At 41.5% G+C, this 13,906-nt stretch overlaps 1 long non-coding RNA gene across 1 annotated transcript; it reads left to right on the forward strand.

Moving 5' to 3' along the window:
- The first annotated feature begins 4,484 nt into the window (after positions 1–4,484).
- On the forward strand, positions 4,485–13,703 carry LOC148051010 (uncharacterized). Its single transcript, XR_015700656.1, has 4 exons — positions 4,485–4,531; positions 10,640–10,781; positions 10,907–10,999; positions 11,809–13,703. It is a non-coding gene; the product is annotated as an uncharacterized LOC148051010 (long non-coding RNA).
- The last annotated feature ends 203 nt before the right edge of the window (positions 13,704–13,906 follow it).

Consider the following 13,906-nt stretch of genomic DNA (forward strand, 5'->3'; position numbering starts at 1 on the left):
TTATGCTGCCAGAGTGATGCCTCAGTAACCTCTGTGTGAATGAGAATGAGGAGCTCCGAGTCCCTCAATTGCCATGTTGGAAGCTGGCTCAGGGGCTGGGGTTTTGCTTGTTTCTGTGGTTTTCCTTGTCTGATCAATACATGTAGACTGTTTGGGAGTCCTTGTTTTAATAATTTATTAACATTGATTCATGTAACTTTGCTTATGCCTTTTGTGCTGGGGATTGACTAATTAGTGACATAACCAATAGATCCAGCTGCCTTTGGCATAGTGCTCAAATCAAGGTGTACACATTTCCCAGATGTGATATGAAATAATACCAACCTGTGGAGAAGTGAAAAGAAATCAAACAGTAAATCTAAAATGGTCTGGACTATAAGCTTGGAAATGAGTCCTAATGGCCCACAGCTGGACATCAGATGTCTCTGTAGTGTTGGTGAGTCTCAGCTGGTGCAAATCTGGGTGGCACCAGGAGCTCCGTGTGAATGTAAACTGCTTGACCTAAGGGCTACCTATTAACGTTATCGTGGCTGTGCCTCCAAGATTGGGTTTTCTGCATTAAAACCTGCAGTAGGATGGCCCTGATGAGCAACACATGCATGCATGCTTTAGGAGCAGCCTCAATTGCAGTCAATGGCTCTATGTCCAGGTGGAGACCGGTGACGAGTGGTGTCCCTGAGGGTTCTGTCTTAGGACCGGTGCTTTTCAATATCTTCATCAATGACATAGACAGCAGGATAGAGTGCACTCTCAGCAAGTTTGTGGATGACACAAAGCTGAGTGGTGCAGTTGACACACCTGAAGGACAGGATGCCATCCAGGGGGACCTGGACAAGCTGGAGAAGTGGGCCCATATGAACCGAATGAGGTTCAACAAGCCCAGGTGTAAGGTCCTGCACCTGGGTCGAGGCAATCCCAGGCATGAGTACAGACTGGGAGAACTCACTGAGAGCACCCATGCAGAGAAGGACTTGGGGGTCCCAGTGGACGAAAAGCTGGACACGAAAAGCTGGACACGAGCCAGCAATGTGCACTCACAGCCCAGAAAGCCAACCGTATCCTGGGCTGCATCAGAAGAGGCGTGGCCAGCAGGTCGAGGGAGGTGATTCTCCCCCTCTACTCTGCCCTTGTAAGACCCCACCTGGAGTACTTCATCCAGCTCTAGAGCCCTCAGCACAAGAAAGATGTGGACCTTTTAGAACGGATCCAGAGGAGGGCCACAAAGATGATCAGAGGGCTGGAGCACCTCTGCTGTGAAGACAGGCTGAGAGAGTTGGGGTTGTTCAGCCTGGAGAAGAGAAGGTTCTGGGGAGACCTTATAGCGGCCTTCCAATACTTGAAGGGGGTTTATATAAAAGAGGGGGAGAGACTCTGTATAAGGGCAGATAGCAATAGGACAAGGGGGAATGGTTTCAAACTGAAAGAGGGGAGATTTAGATTAGATGTTAGGAAAAAATTCCTTACTCAGAGGGTGGTGAGGCACTGGAACAGGTTGCCCAGAGAAGTTGTAGATGCCCTGTCCCTGGCAGTGTTCAAGGCCAAGTTGGACAGGGCCCTGAGCAACCTGGTCTAGTGGGTGGCATCCTTGCCCATGGCAGGGGGGCTGGCGTTAGATGGTCTTTAAGGTCCCTTCCAGCCCAAGCCATTCAGTGATTCTATGATTCATTTTTTCTTGTGGTCTAAACATGGTATAATAACAAACAAAAATTCATGGTGGGTGCTCGGATTAGATGAACATCTGCTCACTAATCTGTTTTTAAACTGCACAGTGGCTCTTCCCTGTAAGCTTTTCACTTGGATGAAAAGATAGTAAAGAATAAAAAAATAAAAACCAAGAGAGCAATTCAGATGCTCCAGATTCCTGCTGGATGAACACTGGCATTCAGTGCTTCCCGGAGCACAGCATGCTGCTCCATGGAGCCCTTCGTGCAGCTAACGGCGACCCAAATGCCTCCTGCAGAGAGGGGATCTTTTTCTTTCATTGGGTATTGAATGCAGTGTTACAAGCCATGACTTACCGCACGAGAAGAGCAGACACCCGAGGACAGATTCCTCTGTTGCATAATTCCACAGCTGAGAAATATGCCAGGGAATGCAGAATTATGACCGAGACTTTTCCAGCTTTCCTTCTCGTTGTCTTCATGGCCCAGTAGAAAATTGTGACAGCTGGAAGTGAGGAAAAAAATGGAGCTTTATTGCTTTCCAAACCAGTCAGATGGCCTTCAGCAATTATTCTAAGAAGTGAGAACTGGTCCTTTTAATGGATCTGTTGCAAATCTGTGGACTTGGTCTGCTTATCTATCGCAATTGTTCTCCTAGTCCCACGGTGCTCCCCAGGCGTCTCTGAACAGTAAATGCCTCCAAGATCTTCCCACTTGCAAATCCACAACTGCAGCTGCCTTCAGCAAGCGTTCAAACCATCGCTCTGCCTCCTTGGTGCAAGGAATAGCGAAGTGGGACAAGCTAAGCTTAAAACTACGTCTGGTAAAGCGCCATTCATTTTCAACCCAAAATTGGAAGCCATACAAAGTAAACAGCAGGGAATAACTTTTGTTGCTGTTGGTTTTGTTTTGTATTTTTTTTATTTTTGTTTTGAAATATGGGAACTGTCAGCAGGTCTGTGCCAGGGTATGTCCCCGCATGCTCCAGCCGCTCCCTCTGCCCATGACCTGGGGGCAGGTGGTTGCAGCGTGGTCTGGCCGCTCCGTGTGGAGACCGGTGCAGGGTCCTGTGCTGACCCTGCTCGAAGCGGGGTGCTGGGCTCAGCAGACCAGGGGTATCGATTGCGGCAGCACCCAGCACTGTTGCACAAGTGCTTTAATGAGGCAACAGGCTCTTTCGAGCTTATTGCTTTGGATTACACCGTGTCACCTTCTGTTACACTGCGTGAAGCCCTAAGCTGGGCTGACATGGTGTAACTCAGGGGACCTTGATGTGGAATGACATTACATGATGCAGTGTGTGAGAAAATCAAAGTTTGTCTCTCTTGGCGTCGACTACTCGCTCCCCATTTCCACAGCGGCCGTGCAGTCCAGCTTTCAGCAGGTGATCAGCAGGGTAGGTGTTTGGAAGAACTGGGATATTTTCATTAAGCAATTTCAAATCTCATTAGCAAATTTTCATAAAGTGATAATGCAGTAGCAATATTAGCCTTATTAATCCAATATGAAAGCCACTCTCATGACAGAGAAAAGTGCCAATAAAAGCCTTTCATTTTGTATAGGCTAACAGCACATGCACCAGTGTGTTCTTAATTAAATGATGCAGAATTTTAATCTCCCCAAACTCAAAGCTTTGGAGTACAGTGTATTAATACCAATGGAAACAGTTTTAAAGGTTCATTTTTACATTCATAACAACTGCCAGTACTTGCTCAAATCAAGAATCATTTGATTTAAAAAACCCCCCAAAACTAAACAAAACTCAAAAAACTTTTTATTTAAGCCTGACAGGCAGAAGAGATGTGTGTTGTCGTATAGCTCCAGATAAAAGCAGCATCTAGAACTGCGTTTCAGTTGCTAGGATGACTAACCACTGCCACACACTCAGCCCTGGTGACTGCAACAGGGAAATCAAACAGTGAGTGATGGGTCAGCTCAACCATCAGCCTCGGTAGCAAAATAAAATAGTGGGGCTATGGTGATTTCTGGATTGTGCTTGTACTTGGCCAATACTTGGTCTGAAGAGAAAAAAATAGGGCCACCATCAATTTCTATTTTAGTCTTCAGATCTTAAAGCTTTTTGTAAGGACGTAAATTACAAAATAAGTCCAAAAGTTTATGCATTTTGCAAGCCACTTGCTTTCCTCTGGCTCCGTCATTTTGCTCACAGTATGAAATCTGTTTCATAGACTACACCCTCTAAAGCCATCTGAAATCAGAAACCACGTCTTGCCGTACGGCTGATTGCACAGGGCAGAGGGAATAGGTGCAGGGCAGCACTTGCCCTTCTCCCATCTCCCAGCTGGTCCCGTCCTGGTGGTTCACAGCGAGACAGACCAGCCCTGTCAGCAAGTAGGTGAACCCCCTCTGCCACAGCGTGCTTGTTCACGCTGTTCCCAGTACAGATGTCTTGCCATAAACTCAAGCTTGTATGCAAGCAGACACTCTGAGGAAGGTATAAAATCAACTGTATTTAATTCCAGGCTTCAGACCTGTGTCCTCTCCATGTAGGGAGCATCAGGTGGTGCCAAGGCACAGGGCAGAGCTGTGCTGGGTCCAAGGTGGGGCCAGTAATTAATACCAGCAGCGGTTAGTGTTACAGACGAGGACTAGTTGATGCACAACAAATTTAATTAGGTGCTGGTTTCTCTTTACTATTTCAGCAGTTAGTGGGAGCACATAGTGGTTTGTAAAAAGATCAATAGGGTGGGGTTTTAATTACTTAGAGAACATTATTTACATTATTTATCCCATGGTCAGTCAGGTGGTTTGTGTTTATAAAAGGGACTTGGAGGTTGCAGGGCTGCTGCTGCTGCAGCCCTAGTGAAGCTGGTTAACTGCTCGTCGTGTAGGGGATGCTGCTCACGTGAGTAAGTGCTCTGCAGTTTTGTGAAGAGATGTAGATAAATGCTTCCTAGAAGTAATCAGTTTCTTTGGTTTCATACTGCATAAAGAGTTTCTAACTTTGAAGACTCTTTTCATGAATGGGAAAATATGAAATCAATTCCCTTTATCTGAATGAATCTTTCAGCAAGCTCAGGGTTTAGTGTGGGGGCACTGCAGGCAAAATGTAACAAATGTGGTAGCATAAAAATGATTAAAACATGATGAGCAAGGTTATAGAAATAAAAAATGAGAGGGAAAGAGTTGGAAAAGTGAAAACAAGAAATCTGTGTGATACTAAAGGGTTTGTCATTATTTTTCATGTTTACTTCTTCTGTGTTCATAATTTTTTCGTCTGTCATCAATCACTGTCAATTTGAAAAAGTGCTATACTTAAGGTCATTTATCCAGGGCTATTGGAGGCTAAAATTATGCAGTTTCAGTCAAATATACATGAATAAAGACTGTCATTTCTGATTAATGACATGTGACTTCAATGTCTTACAGAATTATCTTGCCATCCAAGCTTTACAAAAAGGTTATTATGTAAGGCCTTTTCCATAATATATCTACTTTTCCTCTAAGAACACTGCAGAAGCCATTTTGCTCACATTAAAATCAGTGCTGATATCCCTTATTATGCTGGTGGTAATTGCTCTGCAGATTTTGAGATTGCCAGAATAAGTAAATTTTTGTGGGACTTGAAGTTACATTATGAGGATGGTTTCCAAGCTTGTGGTTTTGGTGCTGTTTCATAGTTTGCTTTTTATTTTAGTTGTAAGAGAAAGCCTTTTCTTTTATTGGAAAAAAACAGGCATATAAAACACTAATCTCATGCAACGTATTAAAAAAATTGCCGCACATGGCATTTCAACATTAATTACTGTTTTTCATGATTCACCATTTCCCTTATCTCCCTGTGCATAATGCAGCCTTTGTATGCATTTGTCTAAGAAAAGAAAGGAGAGTTTAGAAACTTAAGGGAAATGTCACAAAACGAGAGAAGGGGGGAGAGCAGGGAAAGGAGAGGAGAGGCGCCCATGCCAGGGGCTGCAAGAACTTGCCCACAGCCAATTTGTGCACACACTGGTGCTCACATGGAAAATCTCCTGGTTGCCTCTGAAGCAGTGCCGTGGCAGTACCGGGAAGCGCAGACTGCAGCGTGCCGTATGTTCTGTTACAGCCTCTCAGCTACTTCTCACTCCTCTAAGTGGACTGCATATAGCACCATCATACAGGCTCTCTCCTTTCAAAGGTGTTTTTTCACTCCAGGACAGATCATTCCTCTCACAGGAAAGCTTTGCTTTGAGGGGAAAAAAGAAGGAGCTTCTCTGCCATTTTGCCTCCCATTTCTTATGGCAGGGGCAGAGTTTACAGTTTTGCCAGAGACCTTGGAGTCTCTGGGTACCCACAGAGGATGCTGCAGGGAACCCCTCCGTGCTGCTGTATCGCTGTGAGGGCCCCTCTCTTCAGCTCTTCATGGTACCAACAGCAACATTAGTGGTTGCAGCCCTCCAAATTCCCATTTCTACAGCAGATGTGATAGTGGCTAGGCTACAGCTGTATTTACTAGCCATTGTAACATTTTTTTCCTGGTACCGTTGCTGGTAACAAGTGCTGCTCCATCAAAATATATAAGGGCTTCTCTGAAGTCCAGTTCTCATGGAGAAACCTGAATATTTTTTTTCCTCTTCCCTGAATGTCATTAGCAAGACATACTTCTTCACTTGGGAGACCATAAAACAGAGGAAAGTTTGATGAAGGACAGGAGTATCATCAGAGGAACTGAGGCACCTGCTGAGAGCCCGGCTGCCCATAGAGCTGAGCAGGCAGTAGTGCAACTCCTACCCTGGGTCATTCTTTAAAATCATTTTTTACTCCCCCTGGTCCCTAGACAAAAAGTCCAGTGAACAAATATTCCTGCCAAACACTCTTCCCTGACCCTTCCTTTTTCTGTATCACCTGCATATATGACTTGATACCAGAAAATTAGATTGATCCCAGGTGCTGTGCGTTTGGGAGGCAGGTTGCTCAGAGGGCTCCCAGGTCCAATGCTGCTGGTACGCCTCTCCCTAAGCCACAAACCATTCTTCCCACGTGAGCCATCACCTCCACGCGGGCTGGGTCTCCACATTGCTACTACTTGCTAACTGTGCCAAAACCTGCGGTATAGCTCAATGTGTCTGTGCACACAGTAATAAAACCAGGCTTGGAATAATCCAGTAGAAGGGCCTAACAGCCAGATGAATTGATATTTATCATATCATGTCAGAACAGAGCTATTGGTCCAGATTGTCCCCTTGAAACCTCCTAGTTTTAGTACTTATTGCTCTTTTTAAAACTGGAATTTGTAATTCATATGAATTCCATACAATGAATGAGAGGAATGGCAATAGCAAGAAGTATAAAAACTAACATGTGGAAAATTATTAACAAAAACAAAAAGTTAATTCTTTCTCTAAGGCATATAATTTTTTATATTTCTCAAGAAGGTTAAGGTAGAATTTTGTGTTGCTGTGTAGGTGCACAACACATTTTATATTTTTACCTATTTCGTTTGTTCAGATTACTTTAACTTTGTTGGGAATCTCCTTTGACCCAAATAGAAATGCATTTTTCAGAATAAATGTGGAGCTAGACAGAGTTCTCCTTGGGAACTGTATTTCCAGCCCCATGAGGTGTTACTGTTGGTGAATGGGCTATGAGCTGAATACTGCTTCTCGGGCAGTCACTGACTTGGTCAAATCCACAATGGAAGAAGCAAGCAGCTTTGGGGTGGGATGAGTTTGAAGGCCACAGCATCTCCAGCAGGCCTTATTAGCTAATCTTTTAGTTGCTCTGTTATTTTTAGATGCTTCTTTTGTAAAAGCTTTCTGTTGGTCTGCTTTCTGCAATGTTTGGGAAGTTGCTGAGGTGCTGTTCTTCACTTCCCCCTCCCAACCCAATTGAAGGCTCAAGTATTATCCCTGTATGTTGCAAATTTTGATCATTACCAAATGGTTAAACAGACTACGTTTAAAGGAAACTTTCCTAAACCAAACCAGCATTTTTCTGAAAGCAAATGTTATTTTCTTCCATTTTGTTTGTATGTTCATGGTACTGTTAGTAGAGAAAGACCCGTGTGTTTGGCTGTGATAATTTACGTAGCGTTTAACAGTTAAGAGCTACAGACATGGTCAATGAGCTAATTCAATAATCTCTCACCCTCTGCTGAGTAAGTGAGGTGTTACGGGAACATGTTTGTACAGGTCCTAAATGGCAGCAGGACTTCATGTCACGAAGTGTCATTCTGCTAGGACATAGCAGCGGCTCCAGGGGTGGGCATGTGTTTTGAGAGATCCCTTACGTAGTAACTGCTTTGAGACCTTGGGTGCTGTCACCACTTACATTTATGACTCTGTTTCTTGTAAATTAGCCTACATGATGTACATAGAATCAGCATTTGTTAATATATGTATGTGTGTATTAAGGTCTGTGAAATGTGTATGTGCGTGCACACACACATATAATGTCTGTTATATGCATTAGTGTTCAATTGCTAGCAGTATTAATGGATAAATTTACCTACTGCAAAAAAAGTTACTGCTCAAATGTGAAGGTCTTGCTGGGAAAATAAATTACATGAAGGGGAGAAAATAAGAACAAGAGAAAAAAACCCAAGATCACGAGCCAAAGGAAAAAGATTTTGGGTGATCGATATACAACAACACTAAGAGTAGGGAGGAATGTGCAAAACCTCCTATTTGCATTGCATAGTGCAACATTGTCCTATTTTATGCTATTTTTTCTCTGCAAATCACATGGTATCCAGAATCATGGTATGATATAGTTGAATCAGCTCTCATCCATTATGTTTAAAGGCCACAACATGGGGCATCTGTAATATAGGACCGTACATATTTCTTGTGGTTCTGATACTATTAAAGCTACTTAAGTGTCATGACGTGTTTATTTATGAGATCATCAAAGTCACTTAATAACTTTCTCTTGGTTACTTGTTTACATCTGTATAATACAGAGCCAGATTGTGCAGCCCACAGTCACATCAGTGAGCACTTACTCATGCAAGTTGTGCCACTGACATGAGGGTTTCACAATCTGGCCCATAATGTATCAAAATACATGAGGCCAAGATCTTATCACTTACAATCATGTAAATCTGGTTTTAATCCATTTAAGCTCCGAGTTAGGTACCTAGATATAAATCAGTGAAATTTCGTTGGCTTCAGTATTTGATTCAGTGGAGCTACTCTGATTTACGCTGAGAAGATCAGGTCCATTAGATCTGCAATTTAGAAATGCATTTGCTCCACTGCATGTATAAACGTTAGGATAGCCGAAATTAACATCACCACAAAAAAGATTATTTTCAACGCTGGCTATTTAAAATATCTCTTTGCACAGTATAAACAAAGAGAATTATGTTAGAGTTAGAAGCAAGAAGGTTTAAGAGTCACATATGTCTTAACCTTTACACTGGCTATGAGTACATCAGTTCCTACAAGATGAACTGCATTATAAAGTAAATAGATCTGCTTTAAAGAAAGGTCAGGACACATGTTCTGCTAAAATCTAATTTCAGTCTATTGCCCTATAACCTACTGCTCTCTGGAATACAACAGATATAATAGTAAAGAGCCTGCATTTAATTATCTGTGATATAAAGCTTCCTTATCCCCCTGAGAATATTCACAAGAATAATAGAAGGTATTCTCAAAATACTGCATTTACTTCTGTATAGTGATTGCATTCTGTTTTAACTGTCTTTCCTGCTTTCTGGAAATATTATTGTAGCACCTTTTGTACCCTTAATCTAATGTTATATTACTTTTATGTCCTGAAAGACTAGATTATTTTACAGATCCAAGCAAACTGCATTGCATACTGTTAGCTAGTGGTAGGTTCCTGCGAGCATATTAAGAGCAAGCTTTGCTCATCATCCTTATGCATTAACTGTTTGCTGCTGCCTGTTTCAGATGAATTACATTAGGATTCAACAGCTTAATAATAACATTAATGTTGCCTGATACAAGCCAGAAGAACTTTAAAGTGAAAGGTACTTGCCACAATCTCAGTGTTAGCCTGGCAGAGAAACCCCTAAAGATAATGTGTAGACTTAAATAAAAGAATAATTAAGATGGGCTTAGTCATGTTATAATTGATGTGCCATGCAGTCCTAAATCAACATATCATTTAGAAAGGAGTTAGATGGTAAGTTAGCTTTTAATGGTGATCATTCAAGCACCTGCCTGAAATATTTAAACAATTTTCAGGAAACAAAAGAGAAAAACACCTGTCTAGGGCTTAGATCTAAACGATGAAATCTTTGTCTCATGTTTGACACTGCATATATCATTGCAAACAGGCATGTACAAACTATATTCTGAACTGATATCAACTGGCCTAATTACTGAATTAGAGTAACTCCACCAAAATACAACAGCTGAGGATCAGGCCTGAACCAGCCATAGCAATCCATCTCACCTGGGTTCCAGGACGGACTGTCCTGGAGGCTGCTTTGAAAGTAAATGCCTCCTAAGAATTAGCATTTTAGCAGACTTTAAGAGGTTTCTAACTTGATTTTTGCACATGGGTAAGGATCGATTCCCTATAGTTTGACTCCAGAAAATGACAGAGCTAACCGTGTTCATACTGCACGCTTCTGCTGTCATTCCTCCACCCATCACCAACTCCATTATCTTAAGATGATTGTTCAATATGGCATTGAATTAAAACTTCATATATTTATACATACATTTCCATGGAGTCTTTTCCATGGAAGACAGTGATAGTCATTTAAGGAAGTATTCTGTTATCATTTGAAACTCATCATTCCCAAGTCCAGGGTGTTCTGAGAAAAGAAAGAAAATGACAGGAAAGGAAGGAAAAAAAGGAAAAGGAAGGAAGGAAAGGAAACAGGATGGCTCCTAAAACTGTTCCAGGAAAATGAATAGCCTGAATTCTTATACCTGTGAGTAACTTGGGAGTTAGACTGGAAATGCCTATGAAATTTTTAATAAAAAGAAGTGACATTCTCTTTCCTTATGAAATGTCTCACTATGTTATTGTCTTGTTGGAACATGCTGCTCTGGTAGAGTTTATGGCAGAAGCTCCTTGTAAGACGCACATCACTTTTGGTACTGCTGTGCAGAGGCTATTGGCGTTATATCCATGAAGGTCCTCCCTCCTGCCGATCCCCCAGTTGCTGAAGCACATGAAAAGTCTTGCAAGAACCAGGTGATTAAATGTTTTGCTATAGGCTCTACCAGGCACAGCATGGTGATGAGCTCAATGTACTCTTTGAATCTTTCAAGGAAAAAAAAAAATCACAACATGGTAAATACTTATGTCAACTGTTTCAGTCTTGCTGCTTATCGATTCCCTGGCCACATATCTCTAAAAGGCCTTCACACCTGGTAAAAAACCACACTACAAAATGAGCTACTGGGCCACTGGTAAGTGCAGATTTTTTTTTTTTTTTTTTTTTTACTTTTTCCTGTGTCTCTTTCAGGGACCACCACAGGGCCTACTTTCAGTCTGGGATTACTCTAGCATGGCTCCTTTGTGGAGGAAAAGGGCTGACATGACCCATTGGGGAGTGGGGGGACTCTGAGTGACCTCCCGTGTAGGCATTTTCTTGTCCTGTTTGGCAAGTCCATAAAACTGTTGCAATCTGATGCACTTTAGAAGTATAAAAGATGTTAAGGCATGTGACTGTGCTGGGGAAGCTGGTTTAATCATACCCAACAGAGACCAATAAATTCCACCTAGAAGCAAGAAAAATGCCTCTAATTCTCCTTTAGGGAGCATCTATATAACTAACTTTCCTATTCCAGTGCACTGCAACCTAGCAGTCTCTGTAGAGACTCCTGGTTTTAATGTTTCAAGTTTTCTTAGAAAACTTAATACTTCCACACAGAGTTCCTTTTGGGGCACTAAAATACAGATCCCTAGGACCTCTCTTCCATTTCTTGCAAAATTAATGGTAATTACCAAGAAAGATTAGCAGGTTCAGTGCTTATTAGTCTTACTTTTTAAAATTCTGAAACAAATGTTTTTTCTTCCACTGTAACTGATCATTTTAATTTCTCTTCTTTGTCTGTAATAAAAATTGACGTTAAAGGATGCCCGAGGCAGTGTAATGAGAAAATGAAATTAGTTTTTCAGTTGGCTGGTCAAAAGCATTTTATACACGATAATAAACAGTTTATTTTACTCTTTTGCTTATGACATAATAAATGATAAAAACATTTTCTTGAAACAGATATTGCCCACTTTGCTACAGAGAGCTCAAGCTGGGATCTTTTCCATTCATGGAGTCACATAACAACTCTGAGGAATGTTTGCTGCCTTGATCTGCTTTTCTTAACCTTTTTTGGGTTGTATGCAACAGTCGATCTCCACACTGAGCATGACCAAAAATTTAGGGCTTTTTTCTTCCTTCTTGAAGACCTTTCTCAGAAATGCAGGGTCAATTACACTGTGCAACCTAGAAGTAAATCTGGCTCAAGGCATTTCTGAAGAACTCTTCAGAAGTTCTCAAGAGTTTTATAAATAGTAACCTTAAAGCCAAGCCAAACCATGTATTTAAAACGAATCGTGCTGTTTCATTTGCAAACTGTTCAGCAACAGAGCAAGCCTGAGCAGGAGCACATGCAATCCCACTGCACTGGATGAGCCCATTTCTTCCTCTCTGTCTTTAAACTCGGTGGGATGGGGAAGGAACTGGGGTTGTTAATGGTTTGCATAAAGTCTCGATTGTCAAACTATCCACTGATTTCTGAGGCCATATTTGAGGATGTTTGCCGATAAGGGGGGAAAAAGAGGCTCAGATATCTATTCTGAAGAACTGTTCAGGATTCAGGGAAAGTCTGTGACCACTTTGAGATTTGTCGCGTTTCAGCTACCTACTCCTGCATTCGTATTTTGTGAGACTTGTAAAAGCCTTTTCTTCCCAGGAGTTCTTTCTGAAGTGAACATATGAGACTCCTTGAGTTGTTTAGATTGGGTTAGATTGATTATAGCAGCTTCTTCAAAGCAAGAAATCAAAATAGGCTAGTGGTGAGATGAACACGTAACATATTGATAAATGTAGTTACATATATGAAATGGGCAAGAAAAAGAGAGAAAAGCTGAGTTTCTCGCATATGATTCTTACAGTTCTTGACAGCTCGAACTCCCACATGCTTGAATAGTTCAATACTGGATTAGTGTGATGCCTGCTTGGCAGATCCTGTGGGGCATAGACTCACCAAGAAACACATCATTCAGGATTTTGGGGACAGCTTGTAAACTGTCCAACACTACTGGCAATCCCACTCAAAGTCAGACTTGAAGATGGAACAAGTCGGGAGGGAAATAGATGCTCTCTTATTTATGCTCCCATAATTTATGTTCTAAGTTGCTATTAGTCCATTTCTGTAGAATAGTGTCAATGAAAGATTTATTTGTAAAATAATACGAACTGCATCAAACAAGCTAGAGCAGGCTTAATCACAAAAGCAAGAAGGAAAAGCAAACTGGACATGTAAGGACTGGACTGAAATAATGATTATTTATTTTTACTGAAGCCCATGGCAAAAATGCCATTCTATTTAATAAAGCCAGGGGGTTACCTATTAACATCAGCACCTGATTTTTTTCTGTGCTTAGGGAAAAGGAGAATTCTCACTAAAGTACATGCACAGCTTGCTTGTAAATGGCAAGTAATTGTGTTGAATTATAACCTTTTGGTGGGAAAAAAAAAATAATCTATTGTTAAAAACGTATTGAAATCTTTGGCATCTTAACAACTGCACCAGTAATATTAATATTCCTGTTAACATGTTAATAGCACCACTTTTATTATGTGCCAAGATAGTTTTCACTAGAATAATCAAGATTTAAGAACAAAGAACCTGTTTGCATATTCCTACTCATATACATTTTCCCATTGACATCACTGGGAGTGTTCATGAAAGTGAAGACTGCATTTCTGGTAAGACATGCTGCATCTATATGATGGGTGAAAATCTTAAAATAAAATGTGGGTATGGGTATGTATTAGAAACAGAGACCTGACGCTATGGTGCTCATGAATCCAGCAAACAAACCCAAGTCATAATGTAATAGGTAGAAAATGACCATCAAGATTCAAAATAAAGAATGGCATAAGTCAGTGTTGGAAAGACTCCTCAAGTGGTCACCTGCTCCAGTTTCTGAGGGCAGACCCGCTATGTCGGCATTTTATTTTTTTGACAGATGCTTTGAATCTGTCCTCAAAAACCTCAGCAGGGAAAGCCATTGCATATTCCACTCCTCAAGGGGCTGCCCGGTCTCTACTGCACAGGCAGCCCAGTGCTCCTAACTGTAACCATCACACA

Source organism: Nipponia nippon, unplaced genomic scaffold (genome assembly GCF_047370975.1).
Source record: "Nipponia nippon isolate SJK-2023a ecotype South Korea unplaced genomic scaffold, ASM4737097v1 scaffold_7, whole genome shotgun sequence".
Lineage (NCBI taxonomy): Eukaryota > Metazoa > Chordata > Aves > Pelecaniformes > Threskiornithidae > Nipponia > Nipponia nippon.